Source organism: Lolium perenne, chromosome 7, assembly GCF_019359855.2.
Source record: "Lolium perenne isolate Kyuss_39 chromosome 7, Kyuss_2.0, whole genome shotgun sequence".
Lineage (NCBI taxonomy): Eukaryota > Viridiplantae > Streptophyta > Magnoliopsida > Poales > Poaceae > Lolium > Lolium perenne.
The window spans coordinates 109,426,528-109,446,023 of record NC_067250.2 but is presented as its reverse complement, the minus strand read 5'-3'; the positions used below and the strand labels follow the sequence as shown (position 1 = coordinate 109,446,023).

Genomic DNA, 19,496 nt, shown 5'->3' with positions numbered 1-19,496 from the left:
AATCAAAAACAACAGAAAACAGGAACTGGCACTGTGACATCTTGTTAATAGGTTAGTCCCAGAAAATGCATAAAAACATTATAAAGTGTGAATAAAACATGTAGGTATTGTCATAAAACTAGCATGGAACATAAGAAATTATAGATACGTTGGAGACGTATCAATATTTCAAAGATAGGTGATTTCCTACAAGCTTCTTGCCCACGCCGAGCGTCCTTTACTTGGAGGGGAATTATTCATGGATGAAATCTCCTAGTAGATGGATTGATTTGGCCTGTGAGCAGCGGTGAGAAGATCCGTGTTGATACAGACAAATGGATTCCTAGAGCTAGTGCCCAATGCCCGGTTGGACGAAAGAAGGATGGAAAAGCGAAGGTTGTGGCTGACCTTTTCGACAGTCAATGAAAACAGTGGGATGAAAACAAACTTCGGGAGAATTTTTTGATGGTGATGTGGCAGATATACTGCAAGTTCATGTTAGTGGTGTTGGAACACAAGACTATCTTGCTTGGAACTTTACAAAACAGGGCTTGTTCACGGTTAAATCTGCTTATCATCTCAAGGTTCAACTGAAGAAAATGGAGGCTGGTTGAGCTGAGAGCTCTAGTAGACTTGTTGTATTACCAGGGGGCCAAAGGCCACAATATATAGTACATGTATAGGTGCAAATATGAAGGAAGCTCCTAACATATAGGGAAACTACAATATACAATATATACATTTAACAAAAAGATCTAATCACTTTTGTCTTTTCTAGATCGTAAAATTACTTAGTGCTCCTCTCAACACGGTCAACGAGTTGATTATAATTAGCATGAAATCAAACATCTCATTTCACATACTTGTAGATATTGCATAAAATAGAAACTAACTAATTCTTCCTCTACCTCAGCTACTAGCTACTGCAAGCTCCAATTGTGATATAAGGTTTTAATGTCTTCATGCATCGAGACCGTCGATCCTTCTTGTTGCTTCTGATGGATCCTTTTGGCGCCACAAAGCGGCAAGGACAATAGCTGGTTTCGTCTCAGTTGTTCTAGGTTTGGGTGTCATGGTCGTAGACGATAACCATGTGACCAAAAGTGATCAACAAGGGAAAAGTGATGAGGAAATCTAATAGATCTACTATATATTTTTATTATGAGGTCTTTTGGATGCTTTAGTAGTTGGTGATGACTATGAAAAATGACAATGTGGCACAGCTAGCGAGGACGAGATATGTGCTGATATGTCCGTGCAGATATGAGGTTGTTAGATCAACATAGGAACTAGCGTTGGCTGGACGTGTGATACCATAGTGTGTATCGGGTATTGATAACATTGCTTAGTACTGATCCTATCAAGATCTTGAGCGTTGTATAACTCCTCCTGCACCCATACTATTTGAGTTGTTTAAATATTGAAAATTATGAATTACATCAACATGGTAAAGTGAAAGAGTTTTAGAACTAATTCGATATATGCAGATTGAGGAACAAAAATGAAAATTCCACCACCGAAGTGTTAATAGGCCAAAATCATATCCCAATCTTTAGTTTCTAGAGTTGTGTTTTGAATTTCGTTTTGAATTATTTTGTGACATTATTATTGATGATGAGATTTTCAGATTTGGGAGTACCGGAAGTACATTGGGGCCTGGCCTTTCCGTCGTTCGGCCGGGCGGCACCTCGCAAACCCTAACACCCAGCCTCGCAATCCATCGCCATGGCAGCCGACGACGAGGCCGCGCCCTTCACGGCCTCCTCCTCCGCCTCCAGGGAGACCCTTTCCACGTCGCCTTCCTCATCGCCGCGCCGCCGGCCATCTCCCGCCTCTACGTGCAGTGGCCGGGCCCGGGCGGCCTCGACCCCGCAATCGGCATCGCGTGCGACCTCGTCCTCGTCCTCGTCCTCGTCCTCGACCCGGGCTCAACTGCAATCCTGTAATGTCGGGGGTTTCCCGCCTCCCGCATCTTCAGCAGAATTACTTCATCTGCAGAGCGTGCCCCTCGCCGCACAAGCCGCCGCCGCTGCTGCTCAAACGGATCCCCATGTGTACGAAACCAGTCTTGGTCAAAGAGTTAACTATGCCGCGCGTGTTTCACCTCCACACCCTTGGTCTCCTGCGCCGCGGCCAAGAGGAGTTCGCCATGGCGCTGGATGTCATTGGACATTCTGGCAACTCCAAGCTACGGTTTATCCGATGATTATCATCAGGATTGCAAGTGAGACGTTATGCAGAACCTACAGATCCACTATCGCCAGGATGAGTTGCTGGATTTGCTCTACTGGAAAACTGACACGGTGATCCCTTTCAGCAACTTCTTGTGCTGGGTTAATTACTACCGAGGAGGAATTCTCTTCTGCGACGTGTTCGAAGAAATGCCCAAGCTAGTTTACCTCTTGCTGCCCATTGCTGACCATCCTCGTGATACGTCGGCAAACCCATTCTTTGACACGAAGCGCAGCGTGTGCGTCACTGAAGCTGGCCTAATGTTCATCGACATTTCCCGTGAAGACGGCGAGCTTTTGGGCCCATGAAACCTGGTACTGGGTTCACCATCACCTCCTACACTTTGAAGATATCGGAGAGGGGCGACATGGAGTGGCACCCGGATTTCTCCGTCACGTCCAAGGATTTGTGGGCTTGCAACAGCTTTGATCTCCTTCCACGCTGCTGTGCTCTGATGTACCCTCTTGTGAGTATGGACAGGCCCCATCTGGTACATTTTCTGTTGGCTGATCAGTCTTGGGATTGACGACCAGTCCAGGGATGATGAAATCGACAAGGTTTTCAGTGTATCTATTGATCATATGAGTACCAAGGCAGTGGTCTCTATCCTTCCTTATATTGAAGGGATCTCCGTGGCAAAGATGCTGATATGGTCGACTTCAGGTCCCACCTTCTCCAGCCCTTTCTCCCCTCTTGAGTTCCCCAAGTTCTTGAATGAATCATTATGAATTCCATCTTTTCAAGCTGAACTGAAATTTTGATATAAATTCAGATGGGAATTAGACTAGGAACGATAAATGTTTTGACTGTTGTTTCTTCAAATAATATAATTTTCTAAATGATTCCGGTTAACTCATATGTTTAGTAGAGTGGCATCATCCTTGCATATCAATATATATATACCATATGTCTGTTATTAACCCCAGCTACTAATGCATCTGTGTTTGTGTTGGAGAACTGAAAACCTTGAGTGATCTAATACCAAACATGATGAGGTCTAAGACCCCGTGTGTGGCCCGATCTCGCAGCTTGACCCCGAAATCCAAGGGAAGAGGTGGGAGAGCGCGAAGAACACGAAGAACACGACGAACACGAGGAACTCCGAGACTCACGCACGCACACCAACCCGATACACCCGATGCTTACCTCCGTGGCTCGATGGGCCACGCCAATAGAATCTCCGAGGAAGAGGCACGTGGCAGAATTCCCGGAGAGAGATTGGGGTTGGAGAGGAAGAGCTTGGTGAGGGAGAGAGAGTAACTTGTACTAGAATCTCACTCAATAAGATCAAAGTCAACAACCAAGGTGCCTTGATTACAGAGGGATGATACCCAAGGGAGACTAAGCTCAAAGGTAGGTTTGAGTTCAAAACAAGTCTAACCCTAATCTGGGGGAAGGGGTGAGGTACTTATAGGTCCAGATTCGTACAGGGGTAAAATCGGCACTACATAAATTATCCTGGTCCATAGATGCGAAATCAACGGTTGAGATGAAGTCAACAGGGGCTTGGCCGGCAGTGCTGGTGATGATTGGCCGGCAGTGCCGGTGGGGCCGGCAGTGCCTGTTCGAGGCCCGCAGTGCCGCCGGTCGCGTCTTCAGTGGAAGGCCGCGGCTTCGGAAGTGCAGTGGCCGGCATTGCCGGGGTGAGCAGGCCGGCAGTGCCGGGGGCTTGAGGCCGGCAGTGCCGGGGTGAGCAGGCCGGCAGTGCCGGCCCTGAGGGGCGTCCTTCGGCGGCCACTCTTCTCCTCCTCCTTCCTTGTCCATCTTCGGGTCTGCTGCGACGTCCTTCTCTCGAGGTTCATATCTGATAACACAAAGCATATCGGCCTGAGGTAGCAGTCCATCCAATGGGGTATCAAGATCAAGGGTAGTGAGGAGTGAGTTCACCTTATCATGTAGCGCTTTGACTCGGGCTCGCGTCATCGGTCCACTTGGGGGACTTGTTGGTCTTGGTGTGGAGGTGTCCGAAGGCCACCCCACATCATCTCCCCCCCCTTGGGAAAGAGTCGTCCTCGACTCTTGTGCCTCCTCATCTTCATGATATGGCGATAAGTCCGCAACGTTGAACGTGTTGCTCACCAAGTACTTGGAGGTGGGAATGTCGATGACGTAAGCGTTGTTGTTGATGCGTTTGAGGACCTTGAAGGGGCCATCTCCTCTTGGCTTGAGCTTGGAGTTGCGTTCATGAGGGAACCTTTCCTTCCGGAGGTGGATCCAAACGAGGTCTCCTTCTTGAAATATCCTTTCCTTCTTCTTTGCGTTGAGGCGGTTAGCTTGACGAAGCACATGTTCTTGTATGGTTGCCCTTGTCTCTTCATGTAGTTTCTTCACGTCGGCGGCGCGCTTGGCGAAGTCCATGTTCGTCCTCTCATGAAGGGGGAGTGGTAGTATGTCGAGTGCCGTGAGCGGCTCAAACCCGTAGACGACCATGAAGGGACTCCTTGATGTAGTCGAGTGCTTGGCGCGGTTGTAGGCGAACTCCGCGTGTGGAATGCATTCCTCCCATGACTTCAAGTTCTTCTTCACGAGGATGCGTAGGAGGGTGGAGAGGCTTCGATTGACCACTTCCGTTTGGCCGTCCGTTTGCGGGTGCGATGATGATGAGAATAAGAGCTTCACTCCAAACTTTGCCATGAGCGTCTTCCAAAGATAACTCATGAACTTGACGTCTCGATCCGACACAATGCTTTGCGGTACTCCATGTAAGCGAACAATTTCCCTGAAAAACAATGAAGCAATGTGTGAAGCATCGTCGCTCTTATGGCAAGGTATGAAATGAGCCATCTTAGAAAATCTATCCACTACCACGAAGATAGAATCATGACCATGCTTAGTGCGAGGTAATCCGAGAACAAAATCCATGCTAATATCGGTCCATGGTGCATATGGAATAGGCAATGGGGTATAAAGACCATAGGGATTGGAGGTAGACTTAGCTTGTAAGCATGTGGTGCACCGGCGGCAAAGGCGTTCGACGTCGCGGTACATTCTTGGCCAATAGTAGTGGGTTGAGAGCATGGCATATGTCTTCTCTCGACCAAAGTGACCCATAAGACCTCCTCCATGTGACTCTTGCAAAAGCAATTTTCGGCGAAGACTCGGGAATGCAAATCTTGTTAGCTTTGAACAAATAGCCATCATGCAAATAGAAATCATCCACTCCTCGCTCAACGGAGCACTTCTCAAAAATTGGAGCAAAGAAAGAATCGGCAGGATAGAGTTCTTTGATCTCTTCAAGTCCCAAAACATGAAAATCCAAACGAGTTAGCAAAAGGGTGTTTTTGCGGGAAAGAGCATCCGCCACAACATTGTCCTTGCCCTTCTTGTATTTGATCACATATGGGAAGGACTCAATGAACTCGACCCATTTTGCATGTCGTTTGTTCAAGTTGTGTTGGCTTTTCAAATATTTCAAGGACTCATGGTCGGAATGAATGATAAACTCTTTTGGCCAAAGATAGTGTTGCCAAACTTCAAGAACACGAACCAAAGCATAGAGCTCCTTGTCATATATAGGATAGTTGAGGCGTGCGCCATCTAACTTCTCACTATAGTATGCCACGGGTTTGCCCTCTTGCATAAGAACACCACCAATACCAAGCCCACTTGCATCACACTCAATCTCAAAAGTTTTGGCAAAATTTGGAAGAACAAGAAGTGGAGCTTCGGTAAGGCGTTTCTTCAACTCATCAAAAGCATTTTGTTGGGCCTTGCCCCAAACAAACGGAACATTCTTCTTAGTAAGCTCATTCAAAGGGCAAGCAATGGTGCTAAAGTCTTTCACAAAGCGGCGGTAAAACCCGGCAAGTCCATGGAAGCTTCGGACTTGGCCAACATTTGTAGGGGTAGGCCAATTATGGATGGCCTCCACCTTGGAAGAATCAACTTCAATCCCCTTAGCGGAAACCACGAAACCAAGAAAAACCAATTTGTTTTGAGCAAAGGTGCATTTGGGGAGGTTAGCATAAAGCTTTTCATGGCGCAAGATGCACAAGACCTCTCTCACATGTTGCACATGGTCCTCGAGGTTTTTGCTATAAATAAGAATATCATCGAAGTAGACAACCACGCTCTTGCCAATGAGAGGACGCAAGATGTGATTCATGAGGCGCATGAAAGTAGAAGGAGCATTGGAAAGACCGAAAGGCATAACGAGCCATTCATAGAGACCGAGTTTGGTCTTGAATGCCGTTTTCCATTCATCACCAATAGCCATGCGGATTTGATGGTAACCACTACGCAAATCGACTTTAGAGAAAATCGTGGCACCACTCAGTTCATCAAGCATGTCATCTAAACGCGGAATGGGATGGCGGTAACGGACGGTAATGGCATTGATGGGGCGACAATCCATACACATCCGTTGCGTCTCATCCGGTTTAGGCACAAGAATCACGGGGACCGCACAAGGGCTAAGGCTTTCTCGGACGTACCCTTTGGCGAGGAGATCTTGAATTTGGCGGTTGATCTCCTTGGTCTCTTCGGGGTTGGTGCGGTAGGCGGCACGGTTTGGAAGCGGAGGCGCCGGTATGAGGTCGATGCGGTGTTCTATGCCTCGGAGTGGTGGTAGTCCATGAGGGAGCTCGTCGGGGAAGACATCTTGAAATTCCTGCAAAAGAGACAACAAAGACGGAGGAATGTTGGTTAAGTCGTTAGTCGCCGACGAGGGTCCCTTGCATATGAGCACATAGTGCAATATGGTGGATGGGTTCTCTTGGAGCTCTCTCCACTCACTCTTGGTGGCTAGAAGGACACTCTTGGACTCACTCATGTATGGCTTGTGGCGCTCACTCTCTTTGTGGTGGGTCGCTCCCTCTCCTCTCATCTCACTATGGTGGGTGCGGAGTTGTGCCCTCGCTAAAGCCTTCGCATTATCCGCGATGATTTGGCTAGGAGTCATCGGGCGCAACTCGAACTTCTTGTCGTTGACCTTGAAGGTGTATGTGTTGGAGAGTCCATCATGTATAGCCTTCTTGTCATATTGCCAAGGGCGGCCAAGCAACATGTGGCACACCGTCATGGGTACCACGTCACACTCGATGGTGTCCTCATAAGGGCCTATCTTGAAGTTGACGGTGACGGTATGTTGTATCTTGACGTTGCCCTTGTCACTCAACCATTGGATATGGTAGGGGTGAGGATGCTTGCGGAGAGTGAGGTTGAGCTTGTCACACAACTCGGTGCTTGCAAGGTTATGGCAACTTCCACCATCTATGATGACCTTGATCGACTTGCCACCAATTCCGGCACGGGTTTGGAAGATGTTACACCGTTGCTCTTCCATAGCATGAGGTTGTGTGGTTAGCACCCTTGTGACCACAAGTGAGGGACTTGGGTCATGCTCACATAAGAGAGGATCTTCTCCACATTCTTGCTCATAAGCTTCTTCACTTTCCACGGCGGCTTGCACAAGGGCTTCATATTCATCCTCATCAAGAGTCTCGATGTCACCATTCTCCTCCATAGTGATCATAACCTTGGTGTTCTTGCACTCAAACGATTTGTGACCTTGGGTGCCACACTTGAAGCAAGTGACACTAGAGGGTCCCGTGGATGCCTTAGAGGAGGCGGTGGAGGAGACCGTTTGCTTCATGCGACTTTGGATAGTCGGTTTCTTGGGCGGTGTAGAGGATGCGTCGGCCTTGGTACTTGTAGCATGAGGAGTTGATGTAGGAGGAGTAGTCGATGTAGCGAACTTTGAGGAAAAGTAAGTCTTGGCCTTGGAGTACTTGATGTCCTCAATCACTTGGCGCTCGGCCTTCGATGCTTGGTGGACTAACTCAACCATGTTGGAGTAGGGTTGGAACTCGACTATCCTCTTGATGGGGTAAGAGAGGCCATTGAAGAAGCGAGCAATGGTTTGCTCTTCGGATTCTTGGATGTTGGCTCGCATCATAGTGAGCTCCATTTCCTTGTAGAACTCCTCAACGGTCTTGGTGCCTTGCTTCAACTTTTGGAGCTTGTTGAAGAGGTCGGTCATGTAGTGTGCGGGGACAAAGCGAGCATGCATCTCCTTCTTCATATCTTCCCAAGTGTCAATAGGAGGTTCACCCTTTTCTTCTCGAAGAGTGAGGACTTGCTCCCACCAAGTGTTGGCGTAGTCTTCAAACTCGAGTGATGCCATAGCCACTTTCTTGGCACCGGAGTAGTTGTGGATGCGGAAGATTTTGTCCACCTTGAGTGCCCATGAGAGGTAGGCTTCGGCGTCGTCTTCACCTTTGAACTTGGGCATGTTGAACTTGAGTTTGCCATACATGTTCTCTTCATCCTCCAAGTTTCTTCTACGAGGAAGGGCGCCTTCATCTCTTGCGGCTAGAGGTGGAATAGGAGGTCTTCTACGGCCAACCATAGCATTGGGTTGGCGTTGAAGATGCACACTTGCTTCACTTGGTTCACGGTGAGGATGTGGTTGAAGATCTTGTCGTGGTTGATGACGATGCTCAAAATTGGGTCTCTCATCTTGATCATGGTGTGGCTCTCCTCGTCCACGTTGGTCATGGCGAGGGTGGCGGCGGAGATCTCACCGAGGTTGATCTTGAGGACCTTGGTCTTGGGGTTGGTCGTCACGCCCATGGTGGGCATGGCGATCCGCTTGGTGACGATCTTGTTGAAGGACTTGGTCTTGTGGAGGACGCTCATGTGGACGAGCATGGCGATGTATTTCTCCACGCCTAGAGTTGGAGCGAGAGTCTTCATGACGAGCATGTGGGCGATGAGGTCGATGATGGTCTTCATGCCTTGAGGAAGAGCTTGAGGACGAAAGGCCACCATGAGAATAGTAATCTTGTGGCGAGCTTGATGAAGAGGAAGTAGAGCGGTGTCGACGATGACGACCCAAGTTGGTGATGGCGCGCTCGAGGCTATCCATGCGCCGCTCCATGTTTGCATCATTAGCCGCCATTTGGCCATTCAAGTTGTCCGTAGCTTCACGAAGAAGAGCCAAGTCTTGGTTCACGGCGGAGAAGTTGTGAGCCACCTCATCGTATTGCTCATCGATGCGCGTCTCGAAGAGGGCTAGTTGCTCCTTGAACTCTTGTCGATGCGTCCATAGGTTGTGTTGAGTCACCAACCTCTCGGTGTTGCGAAGGACTTCATCATCCCTTGAGGTATCTCCGTTCCTATCCATGATGGAAAGACAAGAACTATGTTGTGTATGTTAGTGGAAGGAGACTACCTCGCACTCTTACCAAGGTAAGATAGTATTGAGGCAATCAACCAAGCCGAAAGCAAGATCAAGTGTATCGGGGACACACGCAAAACCACACGCAAAAGCTAGCAAATATGGTGTTAGGCGAGTGTTGTGGAAAGCCAAAAGACAAATCCAAGATCGAGTATGTTGTTAAAAGTGGGTGAGGTCCAAAAATTAAATGTCCAAATGGTGATCACGAAAACACGGAAAAGTTGTGGAACACACACACGAGATAAGCGGGGTTAGTGCAACCAAAAGTGAGCGGAAAAGTGTATGTATAAGTGCTCGGTGTCACACTAACACAAGGAGAGCCAAAGCTTCGGTTGCAAAGGAAGAGACAACAAGATTCACACGCGGCCTCTCTTCTCGTATCTCTCTTTGCTTAAAAGCTTTTTCTCTTTTGTATATGGTGGCACTTGCACTCGGTTGTATCTTTGGTGGCACGTGGACACTTTTGTATGTATGGGCGTATGGATGTATGGTGCTACTCGCACTCTTTTTGTGTTTTTGGGGCTTTTTCACACACTATGTTAGTGTGAGCCTCGCTTTTGCTATCTTGCCACACGAGTGTTTGCTTGGATGCTTTACTCAACACGACACACACACCTCACAATGCGGGGCCACGTGCAATGTCTCGCAACACTAAACAAGCAATGCTCGGGAGGGTTGGATCGCAAAAGGAACGAGGAATTGCAAGTTATACCTCAATGTGTCGTAGGCGGTGATGATCACACAACTTGCAATATGGTGGAAGGATCAAGAGTACGTTGGCAAGTCGGGGTGCCGAGAGTGTCGTCGCTTGCGTCGTAGCTGCGGGTTAGATTTACACACAAGGCACTCAAACCGAACAAGCAAACACAAAGGTGAAGACGTGGTCGAAATGTGGCTGGCCGAGCTTGGCTGGTCCCACGGCGGCAGGTCGGCCTGAATCGGGCGGCAAGTGCCGGCCTGGGCGGCAGTGCCGGCCTGGATGCGGCGGCAAGGCCGGCCCGGGCGGCGATGCCGGCCTGATGGGGGCGGCAGTGCCGTTCCCTGACGAACAGCTCGAGCTGTTCTTCGCGAAAAGCGGCCCAAATTCGACCAAAACGTCAGAAATCGATGGAATTGAGGTCTAGAAAGTGGGGAAAACGTAGATAAACCAGAGGGGCACGAAATCCATGGATCAAAACCACTCAAAACGCAACCAAATCACAGATCGGTCAAAAGGCAATTTGGGGCTTTTTTTTTTTTTTTGGAAATTTTCTAGAAACGAAATCGGGTGGGTGGAGGGTCAGATCTGCGGTAACCAAGAGCTGCTGATACCATATGATGAGGTCTAAGACCCCGTGTGTGGCCCGATCTCGCAGCTTGACCCCGAAATCCAAGGGAAGAGGTGGGAGAGCGCGAAGAACACGAAGAACACGACGAACACGAGGAACTCCGAGACTCACGCACGCACACCAACCCGATACACCCGATGCTTACCTCCGTGGCTCGATGGACCACGCCAATAGAATCTCCGAGGAAGAGGCACGTGGCGAGAATTCCGGAGAGAGATTGGGGTTGGAGAGGAAGAGCTTGGTGAGGGAGAGAGTAACTTGTACTAGAATCTCACTCAACAAGATCAAAGTCAACAACCAAGGTGCCTTGATTACAGAGGGATGATACCCAAGGGAGACTAAGCTCAAAGGTAGGTTTGAGTTCAAAACAAGTCTAACCCTAATCTGGGGGAAGGGGTGAGGTACTTATAGGTCCAGATTCGTACAGGGGTAAAATCGGCACTACATAAATTATCCTGGTCCATAGATGCGAAATCAACGGTTGAGATGAAGTCAACAGGGGCTTGGCCGGCAGTGCCGGTGATGATTGGCCGGCAGTGCCGGTGGGGCCCAAGCGATGCCGTGGTTCGAAGCTGGCGAGGCCGCCGGTCGCGTCTTCAGCTGGAAGGGCCGGCAGTGCCGGGGTCTGGTGGCCGGCAGTGCCGGGGTGAGCAGGCCGGCAGTGCCGGGGGCTTGAGGCCGGCAGTGCCGGGGTGAGCAGGCCGGCAGTGCCGGTGCCTGGAGGGGCGTCCTTCGGCGGCCACTCTTCTCCTCCTCCTTCCTTGTCCATCTTCGGGTCTGCTGCGACGTCCTTCTCTCGAGGTTCATATCTGATAACACAAAGCATATCGGCCTGAGGTAGCAGTCCATCCAATGGGGTATCAAGATCAAGGGTAGTGAGGAGTGAGTTCACCTTATCATGTAGCGCTTTGACTCGGGCTCGCGTCATCGGTCCACTTGGGGGACTTGTTGGTCTTGGTGTGGAGGTGTCCGAAGGCCACCCCACATCAAAACACGAACGTTCATGCTAGGTATTGTGCTAAAGCAAATGGTGTGAGATAAAGGTGCGAGATCAACTTTATGATAATGTCACCATACAAGATACTAGAATGTATAGTTAAACCCTTATTAAGCATGGATTCAGAGCTGGGATTCACTCTTAGTGGCTGCTTTGAGCATGGAGCAATCCTAATTAAATACGACTCAGCAAGTCATGCACATGCACCAGCTCACATGTTACACTTCTCATGCTAATTCAGACAATCGATTTGTGAATGAAATGCCTATCTTGAAAACAAATCAGAGGCCCAATAGCACAGCACAAGTTCCTAGTTCAACTATATAGGTAGCGCTTATACGAGTATCCATCATTCATGTATTAGCAATACGAAATCATAAATGGAAACAAACAATAATTCGTTTAATAGCAGTAAATCATAGGCAATTTTTTTTCCCATTTTTGTTATCATCTAATTCTTGCAGGAGCTAAACGAACATCAGCTTCTTAACAAGCAATAGAGCAAGTTGCAGAAGAATTCTTGCTAGGCATGCATAGTTATTTATAGCCTAACATAGATCACCATAAGTATAAGGTCCCATTAAAAATTGTGCCAGCAAAGGTACAAGAAACCAAGGACTAAATGTCATCCAGTTGAGTGTAAAGGTAACACCCAGATTGTCAGGCCGATCACGAGATCTGAGTGACAACCTATGTTAGATGCAGCGATTAACGTGGTCCCAGCTTGGCTTAGGTGCATGACTGTCAGAGCAGGGAAATTAACATTGATTAAATCCGTGCTGATGGCGAGGCCGGTACATCAACTGCTTTTCGCTGATGCTCCAATTTGCCGTTTTGAGGAGATAGGTAAAAGTCTGAGAGCTTTTTTTTGGCCCGGAAAGAAGGTGCAAGGTGGACAATGCCTGCTATCTTGGAACAATATAAGCAAAACTCATTGTTTTGGTTGTCTGGGAGTAAAAAACTTGAGACTACAAGGCCTGGCATTGAGAGTGAGGTGGGAGTGGCCCAGAAGGAGAAAAGGCTTGGCAGGGCCTCCCGATGCTTAAGGACACTGGAGCACGAAGTTTAAACGGCCCGAACAAAGGTGTTTTGTTCTTCCGCCACACTGACTTCACATGAGAGATACTAGACTAGAAAGAAAGATGCATGTATATGACCATCAAAATAGGCTGGCAGGTGATTAGAAAAGCAAAGGTTGCAAGCTCTGCTGTCCGCTCGTTGGGTCTCTTGTCTTTTTAGCCAAGGTTGCAAGCTATGATGCTGAGTTGTTGCTTTGCTTCAGACAAATCCAATAATGGTCTTCTGTCTTTGCAGAACTGGACAAGAATATTAACTAGGTACAGGCCTATGTTTGCCAAGCTCCAAATACTCATCGAATACTTCTGTCATCTTTTTTGTCTCTGGTAATAAAGCAGTAGTAGAATTTGCAGTCACAAACACACATGTATTTGTGCACTTCAAAGGAAATTCAAAAAATTCTTACGTCATTCATGACATTTGATAAGTATTATGTACTCAAGTTAATTGGGAACATACGTTAGTATATATGTGCATGTAATACCCTTCGTCCATTAATGACAGTAGACATGTATTTCGTACTCACCTCATTTAACACCCTGCGTCCATTAATGACAGTATGTGTCATCAACCGGCCACACTACTGACTACACTTGTCCGTAATAGTTTTTGCTGCCTAAATAGGCACATGTCGAGGTTTGACGAGTGTCTTAAGGCCAATTAGTGATGTGGGCTCAGTGGCATACTATTCTATACTAGTACAAGCATCGCTGGATCACGGAGACCATAGCTGAAGAGCACATATAAGAGCCATCATGGTCATGAGGAAAAGCCCCAATGGTCGGAACTCCCCAATGACACCCTTTCCCATTATGTGAGACAACAACATCAACATTAATCTTGGTCACCCCCGGAGGGGATGTAATCTATTTTGCCGCACCATCCATCTTGCCAGGGTAGCCGCCACGACAGGTCATGGCGATGGCTTCTTGGGTGAACTTAGGTCCGCCATATAAACTGTGACTAAATTTGTTCCACCACTTGCCACACCCAGGTGGACCATTGGGACTTTATCCAGAAATTATTGATGGGCCTAGCCCACAATAGTTCTTACACCCTGGGAGGTCAATTTATCGGACGTCTAGCCAAATATATATTTAGTCTCTATAAGCTTAAACGGACTGAACAACCGTGTTTTTTTTCTTCCGCCGCACTGACTTCACATGAGAGATACTAGACTAGAAAGAAAGAAAGGAGTGGTTGTCATTGTATGAACAGTAATGAGCACATGTGGAAACAAAAGCTGTATATATGACCATCCAAATAGGTTGGCAGATGGTTAAAAAGCAAAGGTTGCAAGCTCTCCTGTCCGCTCGTTGGTTCTCTAGTCTTTTTAGCCAAGGTTGCAAGCTATGATGCCAGCTCTTTGCTTTTCTTTGCTTTGCTTCAGACAAATCCAACAATCGTCTCCGGAACTGAATTAGTTGGGTGCCACAAAATTCCCGTTGGATGCACACGTTTTCTCTAGCTGCCTCATTCTTTGATACTCGTCGTGTCGTAACAAGACATGGTAATCACTTCATCTATAATATTTCATATTTTTTTTTATCTCTCAACATTTTTATCACATTATACTAATCGATGACTCTTAATTAGTTTGAAATGTTATAGCACAGCCATAAATATATAGTAATAGCTAACCATTCACAATATTAAGCACGTACATAGGTTTCATTTGTATGCTACTATTGTTTTGTTGACATGCCTTGGGAGGTGGAACATGTGTTCTTCAGATTTAAATGCATAATAAAACTACCTCTTAGTTGTAAACAAATCAATAAAGCTACTACACAAGGTATCCAATGAAAGTATAACTTGGCCTAGACAGTAAAATTAAGTACTCCAAATGAAAATAAACGGTATCTGATAAAACTTCCCCTACACCGTTTAAGCATTAATCATATTAAGTAGGAACATTTAATACGGTTAATGGGTTTAAGGCTTAAAAGTTCCTACGCCCTGTCAATCATATAACTTAAGACTTAATCATCTCACAAAAAATAGAACAATTAAAACTTAACATCCTAAATTGAGAACTGTTTTTTCCCATTGTTATTGCGCAATTTTTTTTCTAATATTTGATTTGTAAATAAAAGGTATCCAATGAAACTATGCTTACATTTGACCAGTCAAATAGACTAAGGGCCAAAATGATCTAATAATGATTTAGAATTAATTCTAAACTTGGCATTTCTCATTGAGAAAGGGGTGTGTTATGACAAAAATAATAAATGGGAGCAATAAATAGCAGGAAGAGGATAGCTGTCCACTTCCAACCTGCGGTGTGTGTGTGTGTAAGTTAGGTGGCTTGGGAGTCCAATTCCCCTATATATACCACACCCGGTCAGTCCCAATCACCATCCATTCCTACTGTTCCTGCATCGCCCCTCCTCTCCTCACTTACTTCCTGCTCGCTAGCTCGAGTCGACGCTTCAAGTAGCCATGGCAGCCACGATGAAGCTCAGCACCCTTGGTTGTGCCGCCAGCATGTTAAGCACGGTGAGCGCTGCACTGCCATCTGTGCGGAGTTTTAGTTTCTCCTTAGGTGGATGAGTAACTTGATAGTGTTGGGGAATTTGATGTTTTTTGCTTTACGTTTATTTTCCTGGGTTAGGGTTTGTTGGACGAGTAGTTCCAGAAGCTGCTTCTGCTCCAGAACAAGAGCGACCCGGACTTCTTTGCCGAGACCATCACCATGTTCTGCGAGGACGGCGAGCGGACCATTGGCGAGCTCACCAAGCGGCTGTAAGTGTGCTTCCTCTGCTGGCGCCCTTGCGATGGTCTGTGTAATCAACTGTTTGACTCTTTGCTTGGGATCGGTTGCTGTGTGTGCAGGGACAAGCAATGCGTGAACTTCAACGAGGTAGCTGCGTTTGTGCATAAGCTTGAGGGTTGCAGTGCAAGGTGAGGCTCTTTTCTTTGTCTTTTATGTCCTGTACTACCATATGTGTTTCTGCAATAGCATATGAGTGATGGTTGTTAGTAGTGGTGCAAATCGGGTATTATATCCCCGTAGATCTTTCTTGACCATGCTATATCCGTAGATTGGAAGGAGGTAGATTCTTTGTAAGGCGTAAGGTCACCTTGGGGGAGACTTATCGTCGTTTTGATCATCAGTGTTTTATGAAGTAGATCCGGCAAATCTATCTATTTCACGTAGTGTTGCATTAATATTGGCGCTTCCCATCCATATGGGGAGGGATGAAGTATGTTTGTCCCTTCTAGTGACTAATCATGTACATCTCCGTTCCGTACACATCAGTGGCATCTTCTAAGTATTTCAGGGAGAAGTTGAGATCCGTTTGGCTGTTGTACCATTTCATGGATTAGATTTGACAAATTATTTGTCGTTTCACTATTTTGTGATTTAAATCCGACCAATCATTTTGTCGTAGTACTGTTTTATAGTTAGATCTGACAAACCTTTTGCTTCCCATCCATATGGGGAGGGATGAAGTATGTTTGTCCCTTCTAGTGACTAATCATGTACATCTCCGTTCCGTACACATCAGTGGCATCTTCTAAGTATTTCAGGGAGAAGTTGAGATCCGTTTGGCTGTTGTACCATTTCATGGATTAGATTTGACAAATTATTTGTCGTTTCACTATTTTGTGATTTAAATCCGACCAATCATTTTGTCGTAGTACTGTTTTATAGTTAGATCTGACAAACCTTTTGCCTGATGTATAGTATTGCATGTTGCAGTGTTGGTGCTAAGAGAGTGAAGAATACCTGCATTCAGTTCCTTGAGTTTTGCAAGGAGAAGAGCAGAGATGGGTTAGTATCTTGTATCACTAGGGCATAGTATTGTATTTTCTATCAGCGTCTTATTTGAATTCTTATAGTGAATGTTGCCTAGTTTTATCTACTCATCTACTGTAATGGCCTTGTTTTTAATTTTTTCAGAGTATTTATCGATCCAATTGCATGTTCATTACTTTTATAAACTGCTAAAATATTCAGTCTATAAAGGCACGAAAGGTTTAGCTGAGTCTACTGAGCTTGGTGGGTTAAGAGTGTAACAGTACAATTTTGTACTCAAATGTGTACTTTAAGAATGTTATACTAAATATTGAAAACTACTACACATGTTTGCAAACACCTGGGCCTTCTTTACTGAACAAGGAATTATAATAACATTTAAATCTTTAAAAGTGAAACTAAGTTGCTATCATCTCTGAATATTGCACAGCTATCCAGTAAATAAACCTATAACTGGTTGATGTTTCAATCTTCTAATTGATGCTACTTCCAGAATAGAGTTGTTATTTTTCGTTATAGTTAACCCTCTACTCCGTTAGATTGTATGTTTTGTTTAGGAAGTATGTTCAGGAGGACATTCACAAGGCTTTCCTTCCGAAACTTTTATGATAATCCTGTCCGTGGAAATATTTATTCTTCTAGAGTAAATTTGTAGTAGCCAATTATGAATTTGCTCCTTTCGTTAGCTGCTAATGGGAAAGAGCTTCATAACTTACTGAATTGTTTTCCTTGCCAGGTGCCTGAAGACACTGGATACTCTGAGGGTTGTTTTCGATGAAGTGAGCGGCAAGTTTAAGGATATGCTTCAGGTATTTACCGTACTTTTTCTAAAACTCGTGTGGAACTCTCAGTAATATTGCACTAAACTGGGTTGGCCATCTTCAATGGAAAAATATTCCAAAGATTCTTCTATACGCAAAATATTAAACTGGACAAAAGACAGGATGCAATCAAATCAATCCACTTAGTTTGCTGCATAACAAAAAATGAAAATCATGTTGATGAAGTTACAGACATTAAATTACTAGTAGTAACATTCGTGCAAGGTAAACAAGCTTGGATACGGCATCTTCATCTATTGTTGTGTAAATCTCTGTAACATTTGCAGTTGAAAACCTTTGTTGACTGAACTGTTTTGGGTACATGTGATATCTGAATCCTAGCTTCATGTTGCACTACTGTTTACTAAAATTTTTGACCTCTCAATTTCTCACAGCATTGATAGACTTGATGCAACTGTCTTGATATTTTGTTTTTCAATGCAGCTGGAGCAGCAGCAAGCCGGAGCAACAAAGTGAGAGCCACATGTTGGGACGGCACTACTGCCTTTGAAGTTGTAGAACAACATTTGCTTCTGTGAGGTCGCCTGAAGCTGCTTATCGGCAAACTGGTCATTTAGCGTCGCCGATATCTGTGTTACTATCGGCAGTGTCATTTTTAATTCTCAGTGGTCAAATAACAATCATCCGCCGTCGTTTTGCGGATCGTCAATGGTTAATCTGGCTGCTTAGTTCTGGCAAGCCAGTTTCGGTCGTAGGAGTGCAGAAGCAGTGTAATGTCGACAGAGTCATGCGTCGGCCAGTGTATCGGCTGTGGTTGTTTGTTGTGGAGAACATTGTGTGTTATTCTAATTTCAAGTTATGTTGTGTTGGGGGAAATGTTATTGCTGTAGAATTCCTCAGTTCAGGTTATTTTCTATTCAGTCTCGAGTGTGATTTTCGTGCCTACGGATTCTTCTAGAGTGCAGAAATATCATGCTGGTTCTGTGCTAGCTGGTATATGGAAACAGTTCAATACCTGGATGAACTGATGAGGTAACACTCTCAGCAACCTGTCGGACATGGAGGATACCGGAAAACTTGGATGCTTTATTTACAATATATTGTACCCCTGAGTTTGCATGTAAGTGATGGACATACTAGAAGGCCGAGATCAACTTCTGGAAGCTTTTTTATGCTACCAGAAGCATCGCTCAAGAACGATCATCGCAATTGCCGCCATAAGCCTGCAACCACTGCAATCTGAGCACGGAACTGGATTGTCTGACATTTTCCCATTTGGCTGCACAGGTGATCTCTGGCAGCCTCTTCTGAAACAGTCACACAAGCAAAGCTCTCGATTCTCCTCATGTCACTAGCTCCAATTCATACTGAGAGGAAAACGAAGCCTACTCTGCTACTAATTCAAGAAGCATGTGTATATGCAATAATGCAAAGATGTCATCGCACTGAAGCTGATGCATTAGCAGAAAAATGTTGTTCCTTAAACTAGCAAAGAAAGCTACCGAGGATACTCTATACACTAGTGTGGGTGCATTTTTTTTTTTGATAAAGGAGAAAAACGCGTCCTTCTTGGCCGTTGCAGAAATCGGGAAAAGCGGCGGCCACCCCATCAAGCCAACCGATCATAGCTTCACCAATGCATCCATGTTTTTTCTTAGATTTTAATCATTTTTATTGACTACTTAATTCACTAATTCATTGCCATAATCCAGCACATCCTCGTTTCTACCTACTTGTTCAGAAAGTATATATGGCCTAAAAGGGCAAAAAATCGAGCATAAGTAAGTACTGACCGCCACAAGTAAGAACGAATCAGTAATGTCGTCCGTCACTGGTGATAAGTCAGTACTGACCGGCCTAGGCCCAATTGTGATCCGTCAAGTGGTATGTGTCATTAACCGGCCAAACTATTGACTACTCACCTGTCTGTAATAGTTTTTGCTCTGCTGTCCGCTTGTTTGATCTCTTATCTTTTTAGCCAAGGTTGCAAGCTATGATGCCGGCTCACTGATTTGCTTCAGACAAACCCAACAATCATCTCCTCTCTTTGCACAATTGGACAAGATTATTAACTAGGTACAGGCCTATGTTTGCCAAGCTTCAAATACTCCTCGAATGCTGCTGGCATCTTGTCTCTATCAATAAAGTAGCAGTAGAA

At 45.8% G+C, this 19,496-nt stretch overlaps 1 pseudogene; it reads left to right on the top strand.

The window, feature by feature from the left end:
* Positions 1 to 1,633: 1,633 nt before the first annotated feature.
* Positions 1,634 to 18,258, top strand: LOC127316147 (histidine-containing phosphotransfer protein 1-like; annotated as a pseudogene).
* Positions 18,259 to 19,496: the final 1,238 nt, after the last annotated feature.